Source organism: Acanthochromis polyacanthus, chromosome 3 (assembly GCF_021347895.1).
Source record: "Acanthochromis polyacanthus isolate Apoly-LR-REF ecotype Palm Island chromosome 3, KAUST_Apoly_ChrSc, whole genome shotgun sequence".
Lineage (NCBI taxonomy): Eukaryota > Metazoa > Chordata > Actinopteri > Pomacentridae > Acanthochromis > Acanthochromis polyacanthus.
In genome coordinates this window covers 27,991,039-28,011,128 of record NC_067115.1, presented here as the reverse complement: position 1 = coordinate 28,011,128, position 20,090 = coordinate 27,991,039, and the positions used below count along the sequence as shown (strand labels likewise).

Below are 20,090 nucleotides of genomic sequence, written 5' to 3'. Positions count from 1 at the left end.
TAGAAAGGTGCTGTTTAAGTGCAGACCATTTACGTGCACCATGAAAATGTCTACAGATTTGACTTTTTGTCCATTCATTGTTCAAAGGAAGCAGACAAATCCTTCGCCACTTAGAAATAATTAGGACCAGCTTGGAGTAGACATCCACAGATTTTCACAACATGTTCTTGAAAATTTTGAATGTATGAACCAGGATTTGCTGTCCAAATGAGTCGAAATCTTCACAAAGGCAGATTTGTCTTATAAGAAAATTATGTTGTGAAGTGAAATTACAAACAACCTAATAGGCATGAGGTTTGAAATGTATTCATTTGGATTGTTTTTAAATATTTAGACACAAAATGTCATGACAGTCTGCTGTAGCTTACACTGAGTGTTGCAGCAGGCAGGGATAGTGTATTTGAAGTGTGGAAAAAATCTGAGGTTAAGGGGTTAGGAGTTTAATTAGTCACTGAGTGGGGTTACTACTCTGCCAAGGAACTGCAGAGTTATGTGACGATCAGTGTACGTTTGTCTGTCTGTCTGTCTGTCAGCAACATTACTCAAAAACAGACTAACAGATTTGGATGAAATTTTCAGGGAAGGTTAGAAATGACAGAAAGACCAAGTGATTAGATTTTGACAGTGATGCGGCATATAGTGTGAATCTACGGATTTGTTAAAGGTTTCGGTGTCATTGCGAGATAGCAGCACACCGTCACTGTAACTGTGACAACAAGTGGACACTACGTCAGCTGCCTGCTGATGATCACATGATTGCTATTATACTACAAATCCACTGCTGCAGACTTATCGGGACTTATCCGTCGAAAATGATACAAGGAACAACTGATTAAATTGTGGAGGTGTTTATGAGTCCCATCATTTCCCGCCGCCCACCACATATTTAGGTCACACGATTCGGTAAGAATAAGACATGCCAGTGCTTGGTGCAAGGTCCTTTTGTTTGTCAGGACATCTATATTAAATGGTCATATTCTATGTTGCATTGATTTCTGATCATCAGTAACTAATATATAAACAAATGCTGCATTCCTAAAATAAAAACAATGCTGCATTTCTGACAGTGGCATATGTGGGAATGAACTGCGAAGCACTGCGCTCTCTGGGTGCTTTTCTAGTTGGTTCTGGATAGGATGCAGATGCAGCAAAGGTGTCAGTCGGAAGCTAATTTAATGTTGACTCACTATTACGTGCACTAACAGGTGTCTCAAACAGGTGTCCTGCAGGAAGCTGGACTCACATTCGTAATCTGTGGGTAGACTCATTTTTGGAAAACATCCATTTGCAAAGAAGGTTAGAATTACCAAGGGTGTGAAGCCCCCCAAACAAATCCACACTCGCTTGTAAAAGCTCCTTCACCGACTTCAGTAATTCATGGTGTGGACTTTTCCAGCAGTAATTGTTATTTTTGACTCTGCATCCGTAATTACAGGTGCACCTTCTGCTGCGGAAATGGGTTTGAGTTTAGAGGCATCTTAGAGGTGAGAAGTTGCGCGCTGCCTTTGAGAAGTTTTCATGTGAGAAAAGGTCTCTTTACAGCTCACTGAACGGTCGCTCAAAGTTAAGCAGGATCTGATCGAGAAGCATGAGGAATCGGTTGCTGCTGTATATTTAGAAGGAGAATTTACGACATACGTGCGAATTCACACATAACACGTATGCTCGCTGTGTCTCTCACCTGTACTCACACAAACACACAGTCACAAACAAACGCACACGCCGAACACGAGCCAAGTCTACCTTTTGCCTTGGAAGAGATGATAAGCCACTGGCAGCCAGTTAGATTTGGCTGTCAGTGTTTTCCACATGGGAATCACCCTGAACTAATTATATCTTAAGCAGCGGTGGAAAATGCAAATCAGAATTTTACTCACACCCCTGAAATCGGAGAGCCAATTTAATCTAATACCCCCTTTAATTTAGCGCGCTAATGCAAGGCCCTAGAGAATTGCCCTGTGTCACTGCTGTGCTGTTCTGCAGCAGATTTCTCTCTCTCTCTCTCTCTGCTCTGTCTCTGTGCTGCTCTCAGGCTCCAGGATGGATTAGTCTGGCAGAGGAATCTCATCTAACCTAACATTTCCTGAGCAGTTACCTTTGCATAGCTTGAGCTCAGATGGCTCAAAGGTCCTTCATTAACTTTCAAATGCAATACTCCATGTATGTGGGCAAGCTGTGGCTTCTCCTCCGTTTACCTCACCTGTTTACCTCTCATTAACTCTTATTCCTGCAAAGATGCTCACACAAAGGGCTTTAGCTTCGCTTTAGATACAATATGCTCTGCTCCCTGTGTGGCTCTACAGATAAAAAAACATAAAGAATACGGTGAGGGCATTCATATGCATCACATGTATAGTATTTACTGACCCATTATTGTGGATTTTGGACTACTATTTTGGAATACTAACAAAAATGAAGATTATCTTAGTGTAAAAGAAATACTATGGATTTTTGTTGTAGTTTTGTTTCCATGCTATCTTTTCTGGGTTATCTTAGAATCCAAAGGGGCGGTTGCCCCCCTGCTTGGTGACTGTACAAAATCCAACAAGTGGCTAACCAATAGTATATTGTTCTAATTTATGCAGATATTATTTCATTTGTGCTATTTGTGTTTAATGCAAACGTAGATGTGTGAACTGTGTACATCTCAGAACTGGCAATGATTCCCAATATCCAGATTGTCATTGAAGTCATCACTAAAGATCAAAGATATTTTTTTACAAGGAAATCTTGAAAGGGAGTAGTAATATAAACATTTTATCTACTTCAGCTTAAAAATAACCAATCATGTAGGAAGATACAATGCAGCAGAACAGCATTTTACTTGTTATTTTACTTTGTGTGTTTCTTGATGGACTCTACCATTCAGAAGTTTGGGGTCACTTAGAAATGTGCTTATTTCTGAAAGGAAAGCATTTTATTTTCAATGAAGATAACTTTAAAATAATCAGAAACACAGTCTAGACATTGTTAATGTGGTAAATAGCTATTTTAACTGGAAATGATTGATTTTTAATGGAATATCTCCATAGGGGTACAGAGGAACATTTCCAGCAACCATCACTCCTGTGTTCTAATGCTACATTGTGTTAGCTAATGGTGCTGAAAGGCTCATTGATGATTAGAAAACCCTTGTGCAATTATGTTAGCACAATAAAAGTGTGAGTTTTCATGGAAAACAGGAAATTGTTTGAGTGACCCTAAACTTTTGAACGGTAGTGTAGATACGGCTTGTTAAAGACTGAAGCCATTGTCAGGTGCTGCACGTGATAGTTACCAAAACAAAGACATCCTGATGTAATTTTTCTTGCTGCGGCTCCGACATTTATGTAAAGATTTGAAAAGCTGCCATTTCCAGTCTCGATGCCCACAAGCAGAGGCTTCCACAAATGCAGCCAATCAGGAGACAGTGGGCTTTTCGGGAGCTCAGCAATAAAGAGCCTCTAACTAATATTGCCTATTTCAAGTAGATGCTAAACAGAGGGGCTGCATAACTGGCCGTTTCCAGCAGAGAAGACTGATGAATAGATAAACAGGGATTTTACCGCTGGCAAAGAAGTTTAATTTTCACTGCTATTTGTTTGTTTGTCTGTCAGCAAGATTATGCGTAAAACTGCCTGGCAGAATTTCATGAAACTTGGTAGAAAGGTGGAGCAGGGGAAAAGGAAGAACCCATTAAATTCTGGTGTGGATCTGGATCACTTTCTTTAAACTAGTGAGCGAGGGCATTGGCCTTGATGGAGGTCTTGGCCGTGAATCAAGGATAGGTATTTTAGCTGAGTCCCAGAATAAAAAATAGAAAACTGGAATTGAGCATAATGTTGCCACAGTGAGTAGGATTTCAAAACATGACTGAGACTGAAACAAGTAAAACCGCGTTACTTTATATATTATTGGAAATACCTAATCAGATAATAGTATGAATTTAGTAAGACTTATCAGTCAAGTATTTGATGAAAATATAAGTTAGTGTCTTGTTTTCACTGTCCTGTGCTGTCAAGACATTTCATTTAATTCATACAAGAAAAATTTTGAATTCTCTGAGAGAAACACTGACCAGTCTGAACGGTTCCTTCAAGACATTCTGGCGAAGCTACATATTCCATTTTTTAAATTTTGCATAATTGGTTGAACTGCGTGTATTATTCATGTTTTTTTTCAAGGTTTTGCTTGTGAATAACTCAATACTAAAGACACTGAATTAGCTATGTAAAGCCTAGAGACAAATGACATCTGTAATTATACTATTTGACAGAAACATAGCATCCTCATGTATTCAAATGTTCATTTATTGAGCACACTGACGACAGTTTTACTTAACACTTCTGACATCCTACGACACTGCAGAGACAAAGCAAAACACTTGAAATACAAAACAATACAGAGAGGCTCCTTTTTGAATAGCAGCTTAGTAACACTGCATATAAGAGCAGGAAAAAGAACAAAACAAAATCCGGTTGAACAGATTCCTCTTTCAGTTAACAAATGTCAAAGACCAGCATCAAGTCTTGTGCAGGAAAACAGCATCCTGACGCTGGAAGATGTTCCCTCTCTCCCTCTCGCTCTCTCTGTTCTTTGTGCTGTGTTGATATGACTACATGAAATGGGTGAGATGAAAAGGTGGCATGGCTGCCTAGAAACCTTTGCTATTGTGATAAAAGACAAGGCCCAAAATGGTAGGAAGCAGGACCTTGAGGAAAATAGCTCGGCTTCAACCCCTTAATGAGAGTGCGGGAGCCAAATAAGCAACGGCAGCCAGGTCTAATTTGTTTTAGGTGTGCTCAGAATAGATAAGGACAAATCTGTGGCCTTCACCCCCTCCCCCCAACCTTTGCCTCCCTGGAGATAACACTGAGTGCTCCCAGTCAATCTCCATGGGCATAGCAGAGGGGGTAAAGGGAAAAAAAAAAAAAAGCCGAGAAGAAAAAGCCTGAGGGACGTACGGCCTTTAGATCTGCAGATCTCTAACTTACCGGATTTATTCAAGCTTTAAAACTGCAGATTAATTTGGTCGCATAGGTTTGAGGGAGTGTGAAAAAAAAGGAAGAAAGAAAAATGAGGCCGCACGCTGCTGCGCATCTCAACCTAAAGGGCAACAGTAAGCTCCTGTCAAGACAATGGGATTTTGCCATCTGAACCACAATGCAGACCGCTTAATTATACACATCTTCCCTGCGAGCTACCCTCGGCTACTTAAGAGCACGGGCCCCCTTAGTCATTGTCATGCCCTTTTTCCCCTAGATTGGTTGTGCCATGTGGATTTTCTGTCAGCTTCCATTTGCACTGAGTAGCCGTCCTCCGTGGGCTTTTGCTGTGCTCGCGACGGCACGACTGTGTTAAAGAATTCATCGTTTTGTTTTTTTTTTGCCACCGCCACCAATTAAGGCCAAAGCGTAATTGGAGGCGTCCGGACGATGCCCTTACATTACGTGGTCTGTCGCCTCCTCTGCCCCTGTTTGATTTAACATCCCTGGTTCAGTGGTAAGAGAGAACTCATTGTCATTGTCTTTATTATAGTGTGAGGAGAGAGAGAGAGAGAGAGAGAGAGAGAGAGAGGGAGGAAGGGGAGGGATGAGGGCGGAAAGCAGCCCGGTGGAGGGTGGACAGCGTGAAAGAGCAGGTGCGGGAGGACGTTAATGTGTGGCACTTTAAATTTTAAACAGATGAGAATAAATTATTGATGCTGACTCTGGCTGAGAAGTTAAAAGGTATCTCGTCATTACTGAGAGCTTGTATGAAAAAGTGTGAGAGAAAAGTCTCCAGTAATTGCATCAGGGGATCGCACTGAGCGCAGAGTATCATAACAAGGTGTTACTGCGATGCTGGGTTCTTGACTTATTTTGGTTTTTGGCTGTAATATAAGACTTGCACGCTGCTAGCACTATTTACAGACACCCTCTATCAAAGAATTATTGCTCTAATGTCAAGCACAAATAAGTGATGTAAGATGAGCAAAGCTGTTCTTGAGAAAGTTGGTTCTAGAAATTTGAAAACGAGTTTTTATCAGAGCTTCCAACAAGCATATTGCTACTTTTGTATGGTTTATTATTATTAAATTGTCAGGGAAAAATGCAGTGAACTACACAGGAAAATATTATTTCTGCATGGTAATGAGAAAACTCATTGGTTACTTGTTACTACAATAAAAATACTTCACAAATTAAACACCAGCTGAAATAATATATCCAGTTTTACAGTAATTTAATACACTTGTGGAACAGTTTTGACCGCTGATTTTATTTAAAATTTTTTTAATAGAATTCAGGCAAAGAATTATGGAAGCTTCCTAACACCAGGCATTAAAACAATGGAAGCAAATGCTCACAGTTCGACAGTATTAAGACTTTTAGAGCTTGTAAAAACAAAAAGCGCATCACATTTGGGCCACAAACAAAGACTTTCAGTGTCAAAAAACTGTGTACTATACTATAGTTTTGGTAAAGCCATGTCTGCATAGAAAGCACAGTTGGCGCATCATGTTAGCAGAGCAGCAGCTCTAATGTTCTCTCTGCATCTACACAGGATGCATTCAGGTGCATTACTGAGCTGTAGGTCACCTGCGTTTTGGAATAATACACGTCATCGTAGTTATCTGCAGTGTGCGGGTCACACACGGGTTTCTTCTTTTCTTTTTTTCCACATTTACGAAGCTCATGATTTGCCTTTCACATACTTTGTTGCAATAAATAAAATTCTATTATCAAGCATAAGACAACAGATGAAACAGCAGAGAGTTGGATTGGCTCTACCTCTCTGTTCTGTTTGTTTAATACAGTTGTCATCATCTTTAAGTTAAATAGAGTAAAGTTTACAATTGTTATAATCTTTATTAAAGTGAATTAGTGATGAATTGTAGTCGAGCATGAATCCCAGATCTGGAACAGTCTAAATCTACACAATGATCCGCCACGATGAAGATGGAACAAAAGATATGCTTGGCAAAAGCAGCATGGTCAATATTTTCAAAACACGTCCCAAAATTTCACAAATCATGTTTTTTTTAAGAAAGTTAATGTATTATTAAGCGGTGCCAAGAGCCCCTTGGCGACCCTGTTGTTCACATGCTGGTTACACACGCACTACTGTTCAAAAGTTTGGGGTCACCCAGACAATTTAATGTTTTTTGTTGAAAACTCACACTTTTATTCATGTGCTAACATAATTGCACAAGGGTTTTCTAATCATCAATTAGTCTTTCAACACCATTAGCTAACACAATGTAGCATTAGAACACAGGAGTGATGGTTGCTGGAAATGTTCCTCTGTACCCCTATGGAGATATTGCATTGAAAATCAGCTGTTTCCACCTAGAATAGTCATTTACCACATTAACAATGTCTAGACTGCATTTCTGATTAATTTAATGTTATCTTCATTGAAAAAAAATGCTTTTCTTTCAAAATTAAGGACATTTCTAAGTGACCCCAAACTTTTGAAAGGTAGTGTAACATCATCTCGCATTAGCCAGATCATTTTACACAGCACTGACACAGTACTGTATAGAATGCTCTGACTACACTTCACCATGTTGGGTGGGGCTAAGAACAAAATGCAGCAATGATATTAACTCAAACTAGTGGAATCGTCCAATGTAAACAGCTCCGGGCTGATTTATTGTACAATCTAAACCTTCAGCAAAACTTGAAAATTATCAGTGTGGTAGATCACCGGCCTGGAGGTGGTTGTTGTGTTAAAACATGCTTAGGATTGTGTTTACGCCTTACAGCATAGCGTGTTATATGACTATATGAAATTAAATTAGAAAATACTGGTCTAGTAAGACATGTATGAGATGGACGATTGAAAAATGCAGCTGAAATACTTTCTGTGTAGAAGTGTAAAGTCTTTAGTATGGGAGGTTAAAGTGAATGTGTAGTTGTCACAATAGCACAATGCTGAAATAAACAAGTAGGATCGAAGAATTTGGTGTTGGAACACAGCGTTCAGTTTTCATAATGGTCCAACTTCATTCATAGCATAAATACAATAGCCTCGATGAAAGTTTCCAGTCACACAAGACTGTAGAGGGTTTAGAACCCTACCTTGAATGCATACATGCATCTGGTTCCTGTCGCCAGCCGCATACAGATCGCAAACAGTAAACCTACAAGTAGCACTTTCTTGTCAACAAAGTCATTATAATGAGTGTTATTGTAGAGCATGATCATCTGTTTTGAACTAAAAACCCAGCAAGAAAAGACACAATGGTGCCTTTATTGAAACTTTCCATTAGACAAAGGAAAGGGGCAAAGTGACAGCTGCACAATGTAGCAACGCTCAGAGCCCAAAGGACTTTTCTTGTGTGTGTTTTTAGTTCATTTGAGCATCATGTTGTCATACTGAAAGGCCAGGTTTTCTTCCATCCATCACTTAATCCTCATTAGGGTCACATGGGGGGCTGAGGTCTATCCCAGCTGACTGACGACAGGTCACAGTTTATCACATGTAGAAACAAACCATCAAACTCGCATTCACACCTACGGACAGTTTAGAATTACCAATTAACCTCAATTTTTGGACTGTGGGAGGAAGCCAGAGTACCCATGCAGGCACAGGGAGAACATGCAAACTCCATGCAGAAAGATCCCAGGAAGGCCGGGATGTGAACTGGGGATCTTCCAGCGGCAAGGTGACAGTGCTAACCAGCAAGTCACTGTGCAGCCCCCATGTTTTCTTGCAGTTCCTAAAGCCCTTCCCACATTTTTTTCATTTCTAACTAAGACAATGTTATCATAATTGAAGACAACATTGATTTATCATTATTGATATCGACAATAATTCATTGACTTATGGCGTCATCTTGAAGATCCTAGTTTCATAGACTGTGATAGTGAATCAGCTGTTCCATTACACTGGGACTTTCTGCCAACATTTCATTTGGTTATGTCCAATCACTAATTCACTGAGTTCTCTCATCATGTGCCACATTGTAACCCTGAACAAACTTTAAAGGATATCTTACAATTGTGATGGCAGAAAATTCTACTTTTCAGAAATAATTTGAAGTCATCCAGCCCTTCCTTTATCTGATGACAATCCAGTGAACAATTTAAATACAAAACTAGATTCAGTTTTTTTTTTTTTTGGCATTTTGCCCCCAATTAGGTACAAAACAGGAAAAAAAAAACAAGAAGACTGTCCAATAGTCAGACCCATTCAAAAGAACCTGTTATATTTAAATTAGTGAATGGCTTTTCCCCTTTTTATCCTTTGACACGGTTAAAGCATGCAGTCTCACCACTTCCCTCAGATCATCTCAGACCTCTTAAATGGTTCTGAGGTCAAAACCAAAAGAGTCAGAGATGCAGCCTTTGTTAATTGCTGCTGTGGCTGTAGTTGACTTAATGTGTGTTGTTGCCTAAAATGAAGATGTTGCCATCGCCCTGGCATCAAGTGTTTGTTGACTGTAGATCAGATAATTTAGGACTGCAAGAAAGATTTTGCAAGAACTTATAAGCGGACTATAGAGTTGTTTTTGTGTGAACTGCCAGACACTTGGCAAAATGAAGAATGACTTTACTCACGTTAACATGAATAAAATATCAGTAATCCAACTGCAAACATAACATATATATATATATATATATATGTGTATATATATATATATATACACTACCAAATTTGGGGTCACTTAGAAATGTCCATATTTCTGAAAGAAAAGACAAAATTAAATTAACCAGAAATACAGTCTAGACATTGTTAATGTGGTAAATGACTATTCTAGCTGGAAACGGCTGATTTTTAATGGAATATCTACATAGGGGTACAGAGGAACATTTCCAGCAACCATCACTCCTGTGTTCTAATGCTACATTGTGTTAGCTAATGGTGATGAAAGGCTAATAGATGATTAGAAAACCCTTGTGCAGTTATGTTAGTACATGAATAAAAGTGTGAGTTTTCGTGGAAAACATGAAATTTTCTGGGTGACCCCAAGCTTTTCAACGGCAGTGTATGTGCTTTTCTTTTATTTAAGATTCGACAAAATCTTTCTTTGTCTGTCTCATCTGGCCTTGGTCTGAAGTTCTCTACTTCCAGAAATGGAAGCGCTAGAACTGTTGTACATTTTCGTTTTTTTTCTTCCTGTTTAAAGCCCTTTTTTTTAAAAAAAAATTGTGGCTAACCATACTTCTCCAAAGTATGTCCTTTGTCATATTTACCCTCGAAGAAACCTTTTCCATTTTTGTCACTGTCATATCAAAACAAACAGAGATCTTGAAATAAATAAGCAATTCCAGTATGACTTTTGGACTGCTTGAGTTAAACATTATCAAGTGCATGATAATAATAAAGAATTCCTTGTTGGGTTAAGTCCTTATGGAGCATGGGCAGCCAGAATCCATTTACATTCTGAAGCAATGTTGTCAGTGAATCCTGCAAGAAAACAAACCAAGTAAACGCCAAAAAGGTAAATTAGAGTCTCATTGATAGCCACAATTGAAATATCCTATTCCAAATCTTTAACAGCATCACAGATGTTAAAAATTAAAGCTTAGTTTCTGGATTTTTTGAGATCCAGCTACCTTTTGTTTACATTTGGATTACTGGTTTTGTATTTTAAAATGCTTTCTCTTGGGCAGCAAACTCGTTACTTAGTATGCCTGGAATGGATAAAATGTTTTACATAATGGTAATGACGTAAAGCACAGAAAACATCAGACAGGTGCTTTATCTGTTAAATATGTAAAAGTAAACAGTTCAAAAGGAAAATCTGTTTAACCAAATTATTTTTACCTCATTGCTTTTGGGAAAATTGCAGTCGGACAAACACAATAAGGGCGTTTATATCTTTAAGTTAAAAGGCAGCAAATGACAGATGGCTTTGTGCCATTCATTCCAAAAAAAACTGACGAGAAAGTGAATTTGTGAGTGACGACTTGAGATGGGAGAAATCGGTCAGCGTGGTTTAAGCATCTCGGCTTCTGCAAGTCAAATCCTCGCATGCTGCCACCTCCTCTATTGTGGCTCTGCTCTCAGATTATGAATATTTCATGGCGAGCATCTGACACCATGCCCAGAAAGATATTTCAAGTTTTTTTTTTTTCTTTCTCTGTCAGAAACCCTGGGGTTAGAGAGTGTCACAGAGGTGTGAAGTCAGTCTGTGGTCCCCAGGCGAAGGATGGGATTTATGATGCACCGGTTGATGACATCAGGTGGATATTTTCATTCCTGAGCCGAGGGATCCTTTGTCCTCCGCCGCTGATAAACCATTGACTCGTTCACAGTTTGTTGTCGTTCCTTGAAAGAATGGTGGTGTTCTGTTGAGTAGAGAAATGATTTCAATCTGCTCAGAGTGCAATCTGTGTTTAGAGAAACTGTGACCGGTTTCTCCGTCTGATCAGTGTGGAGCCGGAATGACTAAGCAGGGGGGAGTCTGCTTGGATTAGTCCTGTTTTAAATGCTGCCTTTAGCACATTACATTGCCTGCTAATGATATCTCCCTTGTTTTCGTCTTTGTCAAGTTCCAGTTTAACTAAAGCCTACTTATGTAATTCCTCGTTTTAGGTTGCTTCAGGTGGAATATTAGTCTTATGACTCTTCATGTGATGACTTTAATCCTTGTTTCTTTTTTTCTTTGGGAGGTTTTTCCCACCCGCCTAGAGACCTGACCTCACACTGTTATTTTACGCGTGTCTCAGCAAAATTAAATAAAATCATATTAGGACTTCATACACATGCAGCCTTGGATATTCCAACAGTGTATAGTGTGTAAATGCGTTAGTACAATGGTTTCCAATCTTTTTTGGCTTGTGACTCCTTAAGCTGGAATTATGCGAGCCTACGCGGAGAAGGGTGGGATGGAGATGGCTCAACTCCCAAATCTCAACACGCTTTATGCAGATGTGCACATCAAACGAGTTGATTGGTTGATTCAACTCCAGTGAGGAGGGAGGTTTGAATTGCAGAGGAAAACAGATGTAAATGGCCTACATACAATAATAATATGAAGCTCATTCTCCTGCACACGTTTGGATAGTTGGACAAATCCAGTTCAACCAGAAAGACCTTTATTTGGATAAACACTAGAGTCCTGATCTTGCAACCTTCACATTTGCCTTCTTATTCATAGAACTGCAAAGCTGATGGAGCCATTGGTTCCACAAGTATTTTTTATCACTCAGTCTGGTTTCTGGAGCCCACTCCCAATTCATAACATAAACCCTGCATTGTCAGGACCCCTTGGTTTCACATTTTGAGACTTCCTTAGACCTATGTGAATGTCAGAAATAGGCACTGCAAATATTCTCTGCTGGGGTTGTCAGTGTCGCTCCTTTTCATACAAGAAGAGATTTGACTTGTTACTTATAGTTACTGTATGCTCTGAAGACGCAAGGGTCTAGGCACACTCGACAGGGAGGGAGGTGGGCTAATCACTGTCAAATCACTCTGCAGCAATTGGGTAGGTATACAACCAATCAGCGCAACGAATAGGCTCCTAGAGCGCCGGAAATCAGAGGATGCGGGAGTTCGGTGAAGCCTTATTTATACAGTCAATGGGTGAAGCTCAAGTATATTACAGACATGTTAACAGAAAGATTATTCAGAGTCGGTGCTAATGGAGCTCAACAACTGTTGTCGTTTTTGTTGTCGACCCTGGCAGAGAATTAAATTCGTTGCCGTGGGTTGTCTAGCACGGCTAGGCTAGTTGTTTCCGGTTGTTTCTGTCAGAATCGTCGCGCCTCTGTCGTCACTTAGTTACACCCGCCTTCTGACTCTACACTTCATGGTGATTGGTCCGGCCAGTTTTAGGAGCATCCAGCCTCGAGCCTTATGGAGGGTAACTACACCCACCCTGGCAGAGAATTAAATTCGTTGCCATGGGTTGTCTAGCGTGGCTAGGCTAATGAAACAGTGTATTTTAACCCAAACAGTGTATTTTAACCCCCTGTGATATTTGTTGAAACTTAACCAAGGAGTTTTGGTTGCCTAAGTTTAACCAAGTGAAAAATAAAACCATGAAAACTCCAAAATTAAACTAATAATAATGATTCTTCAGCCTCACCGCCCTACAACTTCACAAAAAAGGTTCTTTTAAACTGGGAAAATTCCTGTACTTCTATCGGCATCGAATATTGACGGGGGTTAAACAAATGACACCTTGTGCGTAATTCTGACACACCAACGGCTGCGACAAAAAGACATTTTTTGACGTCTAAAAACCAGTTTATTTATGATTTCTGCTGTTTGTTTTTTGCCAGTGTGGCATCAGAAAGGCATGAATCAAACCAGTAAGTTATTCAAAAAGCTTTGTTGATTAAATCATTAGCAGATGCTAACAGTGCCTGTAACAGAATTTCAAGCCTTTTGATTATTTTTCTTATTTTTCTTACACATTGGCAGTCGTAGTTTCTTTGTCTTATGTTTTTATGTTCACAGACATTTATGATAATTAATTTTGGGATCACAGAATCAGATGCTTCTAGCACAGTTGTTCATGTCAATCCAGTAAATGGAAGAGCTCCAACTGTGAGTCACCTGAAGTTGGGTTTTTGCTTTCAGAACAAGAGGTGAATTAGTATCCAGTTCTTAAACCTTAATCACTTATGTTGTTGAAGGACACAATTCGAAATTTCATGTTGCACAACCATTAATCGGTCAACACCAGCATATTTAGCTCCTAGATTGTGTATCTGAAAAGTATAAAGGTGTAAGCTGCACAATCTCTACTGTAAAGATGATGATTGGTTTGTACATATCCAAAATCTCATTTACCGAAATGAAATTTTTGTTACTCACTGAATTTGATGAACAGATTGGTTTGACTCTCAGTTACCTGAGTGAAATTAAAGATTCAGCTTCGTCTGTGTGTATTTTCTAATCCTAACCTAAATATTATGTTGATTTACAGTAAATATGCAGAGCTTTGCGTATGGACCTTCTAAGTTTAAGGGCTCCCACACAGATGCTGAGAAATCTGCTGAAAACAAGAAGGCCTGCTCCTACTTTGCATTTCAATTTAACATTTCAGAGAACTGGCAGCATGTTGCCTCGCTTAGCCCTCGCTTCGTTACACCCACATGGCTTCTCGTCGTGCTCGCTGACGTCTTTCGCTGTTCAAAGGGCTGCAACTTGGCTGAGAAATTGGGGATTTCCATACCAGATCCCTCAGGTACCTACACACTCAAACGCGTGTCCTGTTCATCTTCCCCCTCCTCCCCCGCTGCCACCCCACAGCTCCTTCTCCCCCACTCACTCTCACACACACACACACACACACACACACACACTGCCCTGATTTCCTGTCGTGGGGCTCAATTGACCTCGTCGCTGCATCCCTTTGCTTTGTTTTTCTGAAATCTCAGCAGCACCTGAAAGCTTCTCCGCTGTCTCCCGTATAGGGTTTGCTCCCAGAGGAGAGTTAGCTTTGTAGCAGCCCTGTGTAAAATCGCTTTACTTGGACAGGGGTACTTAGGGGGAAGCTAATTGAAATGGAGGCCGGCATTGTTGTACTTAGTGGCAGGTAGGTGATCCCGGCTACCAATGACAGCCTCTGACCCAAGGGTGCTGCCTCGGTTTCTTCCTACGAGGGTCGGCTCAGCCTCCGTCTGTGTGGGCAGGGATTTTCATGCATGATAAATGGAAGAGGCATGGCGTCTGCCTCAGCAGCATAAAGTTGCTCCATTTTTAACCTAGATATCTCTCACGCTGCATGGGTGCATTGTGTGAGATTCTAATCTGCTCTGTATGGTGGCAGGGTTCTACCTAAGGAATGGGATTTTTAGTATTTTAGCATACTGAGTGAAGTGACAACACCAAAACTACTATTTTAGGTTTGTTTTGCTATTGCTCCTTATTTGGATGCTGGTGAATCACTAAACAGAATCAAATTTTTAGCGAGGATGATTGCGCATATGTTCAAAACATATGTTCATGTGCAGCAAATTTTGATTGAAACATAATTGCAGCCCTGATTATGTTTAATTACTAGTTTATTTTATCCAATCTGGGAAGTTTGACATCCGTTTCCTGTGCCGAAATCATGAGCAGGGGGTCAGGATCTGCGATTGAAATCACGTTTTCGACACTGAAAATTGGAGTTTGCATGCTGCTTCTCATATGTCTTTAGATTTACTCTGTGTCTGCACAGAAGGCGTAGCATGAGAAGCACGTTAGCGGAGCAGCAGAAGCGCTTCCAGCTACTTTGTTAAGGCTACAGAAAGATTGGGGTTTTGGTTAAATATTGAAAGTCAACACGTCCCATCTGTTGTTTTGCCACTGATTGACAGGAGCAGATATGAAAGAGAAAACAACTAGAAGATGTTGAAAGTGAATAATTTTCATGCTTTGTATTGACTGTTGTGCATTGGTACTGAAAGGTTAGCATATACATTTAATCATTTCATTGCTGTGCTGATTTACAAAAAAAACAGCAGCACTGTGTAATCTACAGCACACTTTCTAATGCAAATTAGTTGCATATCAATGTGATTTTTCACAGGTGAGGTTAAAATAATAAAAATGTCCTTATTGTTGCATAGCAGTTTGTGACAATGTGTTCTAAACCATTTATTGAATTAAAATCTGTGCATTTATGTTACCTGTCTATACTAGTACCTCAAAACGCATGCCTTCAGAATCAGACATCTGATGACATGAACCTCAGTGCTGAACACCTGCACAGCTCACTGAAAGAAAAACTTAAAGTTGCATATTTAACAAGAAAAGCACTCTGAGAGCGCAGTACTCCACCAAGGCTGCTCAGTGGTGGTACCATTTTCGACGGCTGAAATCTTTAAAGAATTTGTGACAAAAATCACGACACAGTAGAATGTGGCCATTTAATATAGATGTACCCACAAACAAAGTAACTTTGTGCTGAGCACAGGTGTGTGTTCTGCATATGTACGTCATATGTTTCGGATACCGAATCATGTGACCTAACTATGTAGTGGGCGACGGGAATTGATGGGGCTCGGAAACATCCCCTCAATTTAATCAATTGTTCCTTGTATCATTTCCGACGGATAAGTCCCCTTGGATTTGTAGTAGGATCACAATCATGTGATTGTCAGCAGGCAGCTGATGTAGTGTTCACTTGTTGTCATAGTTACAGTGATGTGGTGCTGCTATCTCGCAATGATACAGAAATCTTAAACAAATATGTGGATCCAGACTATAAGCTGCATCACTGCCAAAATCTAATCACTTGGTCCTTGTATCATTTCTGACCTTCCCTGAAAATTTCGTCTAAATCCATTAGTCCGTTTTTGGGTAATGTTACGAACAGACAGGCACACAGACAAACATATGGCAATCATCACATACCTCCGCCGTTCCTTGGCAGAGTAATAAACACATTGCATGTCTTTCTTTGCATATTTATTTTCTGTATCTTTTATAACTGTACATTTCCAGTAAAGGTGAAATTTCTTACAGAAAATGTTAATATCAAACAAATCAAGCCTACATGCACACTGTTTACAGTTGACACTGTACCACACTATTAAGCTATGTAGCACCTTTTCAGCACTAACTGACAGAATAGGTCAATTGCCAAGGACACCAAAAATGACAAATGTCTACAAATAAAGAGCAAGAAAGTCTGTATTTGGAGGTGGTGGGCGTCCTGGTAGTATAAGTCAATCACAAGACTTTCACCCACAGGAAAGTGGTTTCTATCCAATGTGAGACCATTAATTTTAGATGTGGCTGAGGCAGAAGTCTGCCAGTGGCTGATCATTTCAGTCGGTATTCTCTCCTCCACTTCCGCTATCAGGACAACAGCCGCCTCCAAGCAGCATCCTACTACGCTGAAAATGTCAGGTTTTGCTGAGGATTTGGATCGTGCAGCAAGGCAGCCCTGCTAAATTTTCTTGTTTTGGTGAATTATCCGTTTTAATAAGAGTTTTGCAAATGCTCCACCATGATTCCACATTTTAGCTTAGCTCTACCCATGACATCTGTGATTGGTTTTACAAACAGACCATTTACTGCAGGATGATACTTTGGTGCAGCCGGACGAATGTGTTCAACAGAATCGGCTTGCACAGTAAAACTACTATTTGGTTAAATTTAGACGATTTATCTACTAGATTAGCTTTTGTAAAAAAAAAAAGTTCTTAAAATAGAAAATTGCAACAACCTCCTCTTCCGTTTTCTGGTTAACCAGATTGATGAGTTTTGTCCCATCTATTGTAAAACAAGCGGCAGCACCGACAACACCAGAAAAGATTATACATGCATTTTTTCACATCAATGCAAGAAGTCACTTTTGTAAATTTCAGCGGTTTTAACCTCTAAAACCAGAGGTGTGGCCCCGAACTCATTTTAGTTCAGGGGCCACATTCAGCCCAATTTGATCTCAAGTCCTAAGACCAATAAAATCACAGCATAATAACCTGCAAATAATAACAGCTCCAGTTTTTTCCTTTGCTTTAGTGCAAGAAAGTACATTCTGAACAGAGTGTTCACATTAAAGGAATTACCTTTTCACAAAACGTTATGAGCAACCTGAAATTTGTTAAGAAAAAAAAATACAATTTCAACAACATTATGCCTCAGTTTATCATTTACACATCACAATTTACAGATCACAGTGTCTACAAAGGGACAAAACATTTAATCATAGGTATCTGGAAGTGAATGACAGCATTTTACTTTAAAAAAAAGACAAAAGAGAGAAGCAAAATGACAAATTAGACAAATGACACAAAACAACAGAAAAGAGACAAAAAATTTGATAATAAAGTTACAAGATGGCAAAAAAGTGGCAAAACGACACAAATGAGACAAAAAATGACAAAAGCGTGAAACAAAATGACAAAAACAAGATAGAAAACACAAGCGACACAAAAAGGAAACACAAAATGAGGAAAAACTGCAAACAAAACAACCAAAAAAGAACAAAAGTCACATAAAAAAAGCAACAAAAACAAGACAAAATATTCCAAAAATGAGACAAAATGACAACTTGCCATGGTCTAGAAATTGTTTAAAATCCATAGTTTTACAAATTTAAAAATTGCAGTTATTATCCTCTCTGTAATTTTTACACTTTACAAAGTCGTCCTGTGGGCCGGATAGGACCCTCTGGAGGACCGGTTTTTGCCCCACGTCCACATGTTTGGACCCCTCGGCTCTTAAACCCCAGTATTGTTGTTTTTCTGAAGAACCCAGACTGGCCTGTTAATTACGCTTCTCATTCTGCTCTGTCTTCACTCATAACTGGCTAATCCACATTATATGATATAAAGCAGTGAACCAGAGCTGCACAACCATCTCTGGTCTGCACCTTTCATGCCTCCTGCACCTCCGGTCTCACCCTGATCAGTGACGTCAGCGGCTCAGCAGGTGTTTTGCTCTTGGCAGCCGACGAAAAACATCTGCTGTGACCTCACTGACTGAGGAGCGTTCAGAGGAGAGCAGCAGACTGGAATTCAGCAGGTTTCCTGCGTAAATGGAAAGCGGATTTACAAGTGTGTGACTACGGACGGTTTCCATTTCCATCAACATACACAGACTTACTCAAACATACTGCTGCCCCGCCTCAGGAGTTCTGACCCCTTCTATTCCACTGTCCACTCAATGGCTCCCCTGATTGTATGGTTAAAAAACAAAAAAGTTTTTATTTTCTGATGCCAGTGAGGCTTGGCCTGTCTCACTGCAAATCCACTCCTATGGAGGGCGAGTAAAATATACGTCCTACAGGAATACTGCACTGTAATTACATTCCCCCATTAGCATACGGAGGCTTGGAGTCACACTGCACTCAGCCTCCAGCAGCACTTTGCCATATGGTCCGTCTGTGCTTCTCAGGCGATATTTGGCAAGACTCTCGCAGAAGGTCAAATATCAAGTCAGAGGACTGTGCCAGAATTGCATCTATGCTAATTGCTCTCTCTCTCTCTCTCTCTTGCTTCCTCTGCTTCCTCATCCATCTCATGCTCCTCTGCCTCTTTCTCTCCCCTCCTTCTCTTCCTCTCCCACTGAAGTAAGTAATCTGCTTTAGGATGTTTCTGAGATGGAGATGGATTTGGTTTTCCTTCGCTGCCCCTCAGCCTAATCTCCCCCCTGTGACCACCCCGCCTCTCCCAGGCACAGCTCTTAAGTACACCATCATACATACCCCACCCCTCCCTCCGCCCCCAGCCCATACGTGCCTAGTCAGCGAAAAACTCCCAAATTCCTCATTACTCACAAACATCCGCAATACACTTAGCTTGATTTGCTCGAACGGATGCCTCGCGCAAGGCTGGACCTTGAATTAAAAGATTGTAGCTGTATTTCAGTATTGGAATGCTATCACACTCTGGTGTACTTGTGCTCTTTGTCTGTGTGCATTTGTGCCGTGATCATATTCAACTGGTGTGGTTATTTGAATACATGTCCCCTTTAGAGGAAAAATAGGTAGAAAGAAATATATAATGGTATTCCACTTAATTTGTTTATATCTCTGACTTGAAGTCCTCCACTAATGATCAAATAAACAGGTGATCTATGTTGGAAATGACTTGAATAACCATTGCGAGGTAAATGTCTGCAATCATACCAGTAAATACAGTGGTAACCTTGTCTATTGCCGGGCAAAATGCCACCAAAATATCACAGTTTGCATGAGAGATCATCTGAATCTGTATAGACCCAACAACCGAAACAAAAATGAAGTTTGCAATGGCAGCTTGACAAACAATATAATCAGAAAATGCATGAAATTGCCAGCTCAGTAATGAGCACGTACCTGTATAGATGTTACCCATATTTTATGTCAGATTTTAAAAAGCAGTTCCTGTTTTCAAACTTACTTTATGGGTCATTCCAGAGTTGGAGGACATTTTACGTCCCACCCATCAAATTTCAAATAATCCATGTACAAAATACTAAAACATGAAGTTGTTAAGGAAATGTACTTCTCCTGAGACCAAATCTAAAATAAAAACAGGAGAAAAGAATGTTTGGAAATATTATTTATATATTATTATTATATTATTTATACTATTATTTATGACATTTTTCTTTTGTCCTGCCCAAGTGATGACCAAATTAAATCTCAAATAAAACCGTTAAACCAAAGCCTCCTTTTATGTTTTGTTTTTTTCATTGATGCCTCTTGTAATTGTGGGAACATATTTTTTAATCAACATAATATTTGA

At 39.8% G+C, this 20,090-nt stretch overlaps 1 protein-coding gene and 1 long non-coding RNA gene across 4 annotated transcripts in view; one reads left to right on the top strand and one right to left on the bottom strand.

Annotated features, from left to right (window-relative positions):
- The window catches only part of LOC127533076 (uncharacterized), a 165,071-nt gene that overhangs the window by 25,392 nt on the left and 119,589 nt on the right, over positions 1 to 20,090 (bottom strand). The window lies entirely within an intron of this gene.
- Positions 1 to 20,090, top strand: part of cxxc4 (CXXC finger 4) — a 34,680-nt gene that overhangs the window by 5,099 nt on the left and 9,491 nt on the right. The window lies entirely within an intron of this gene.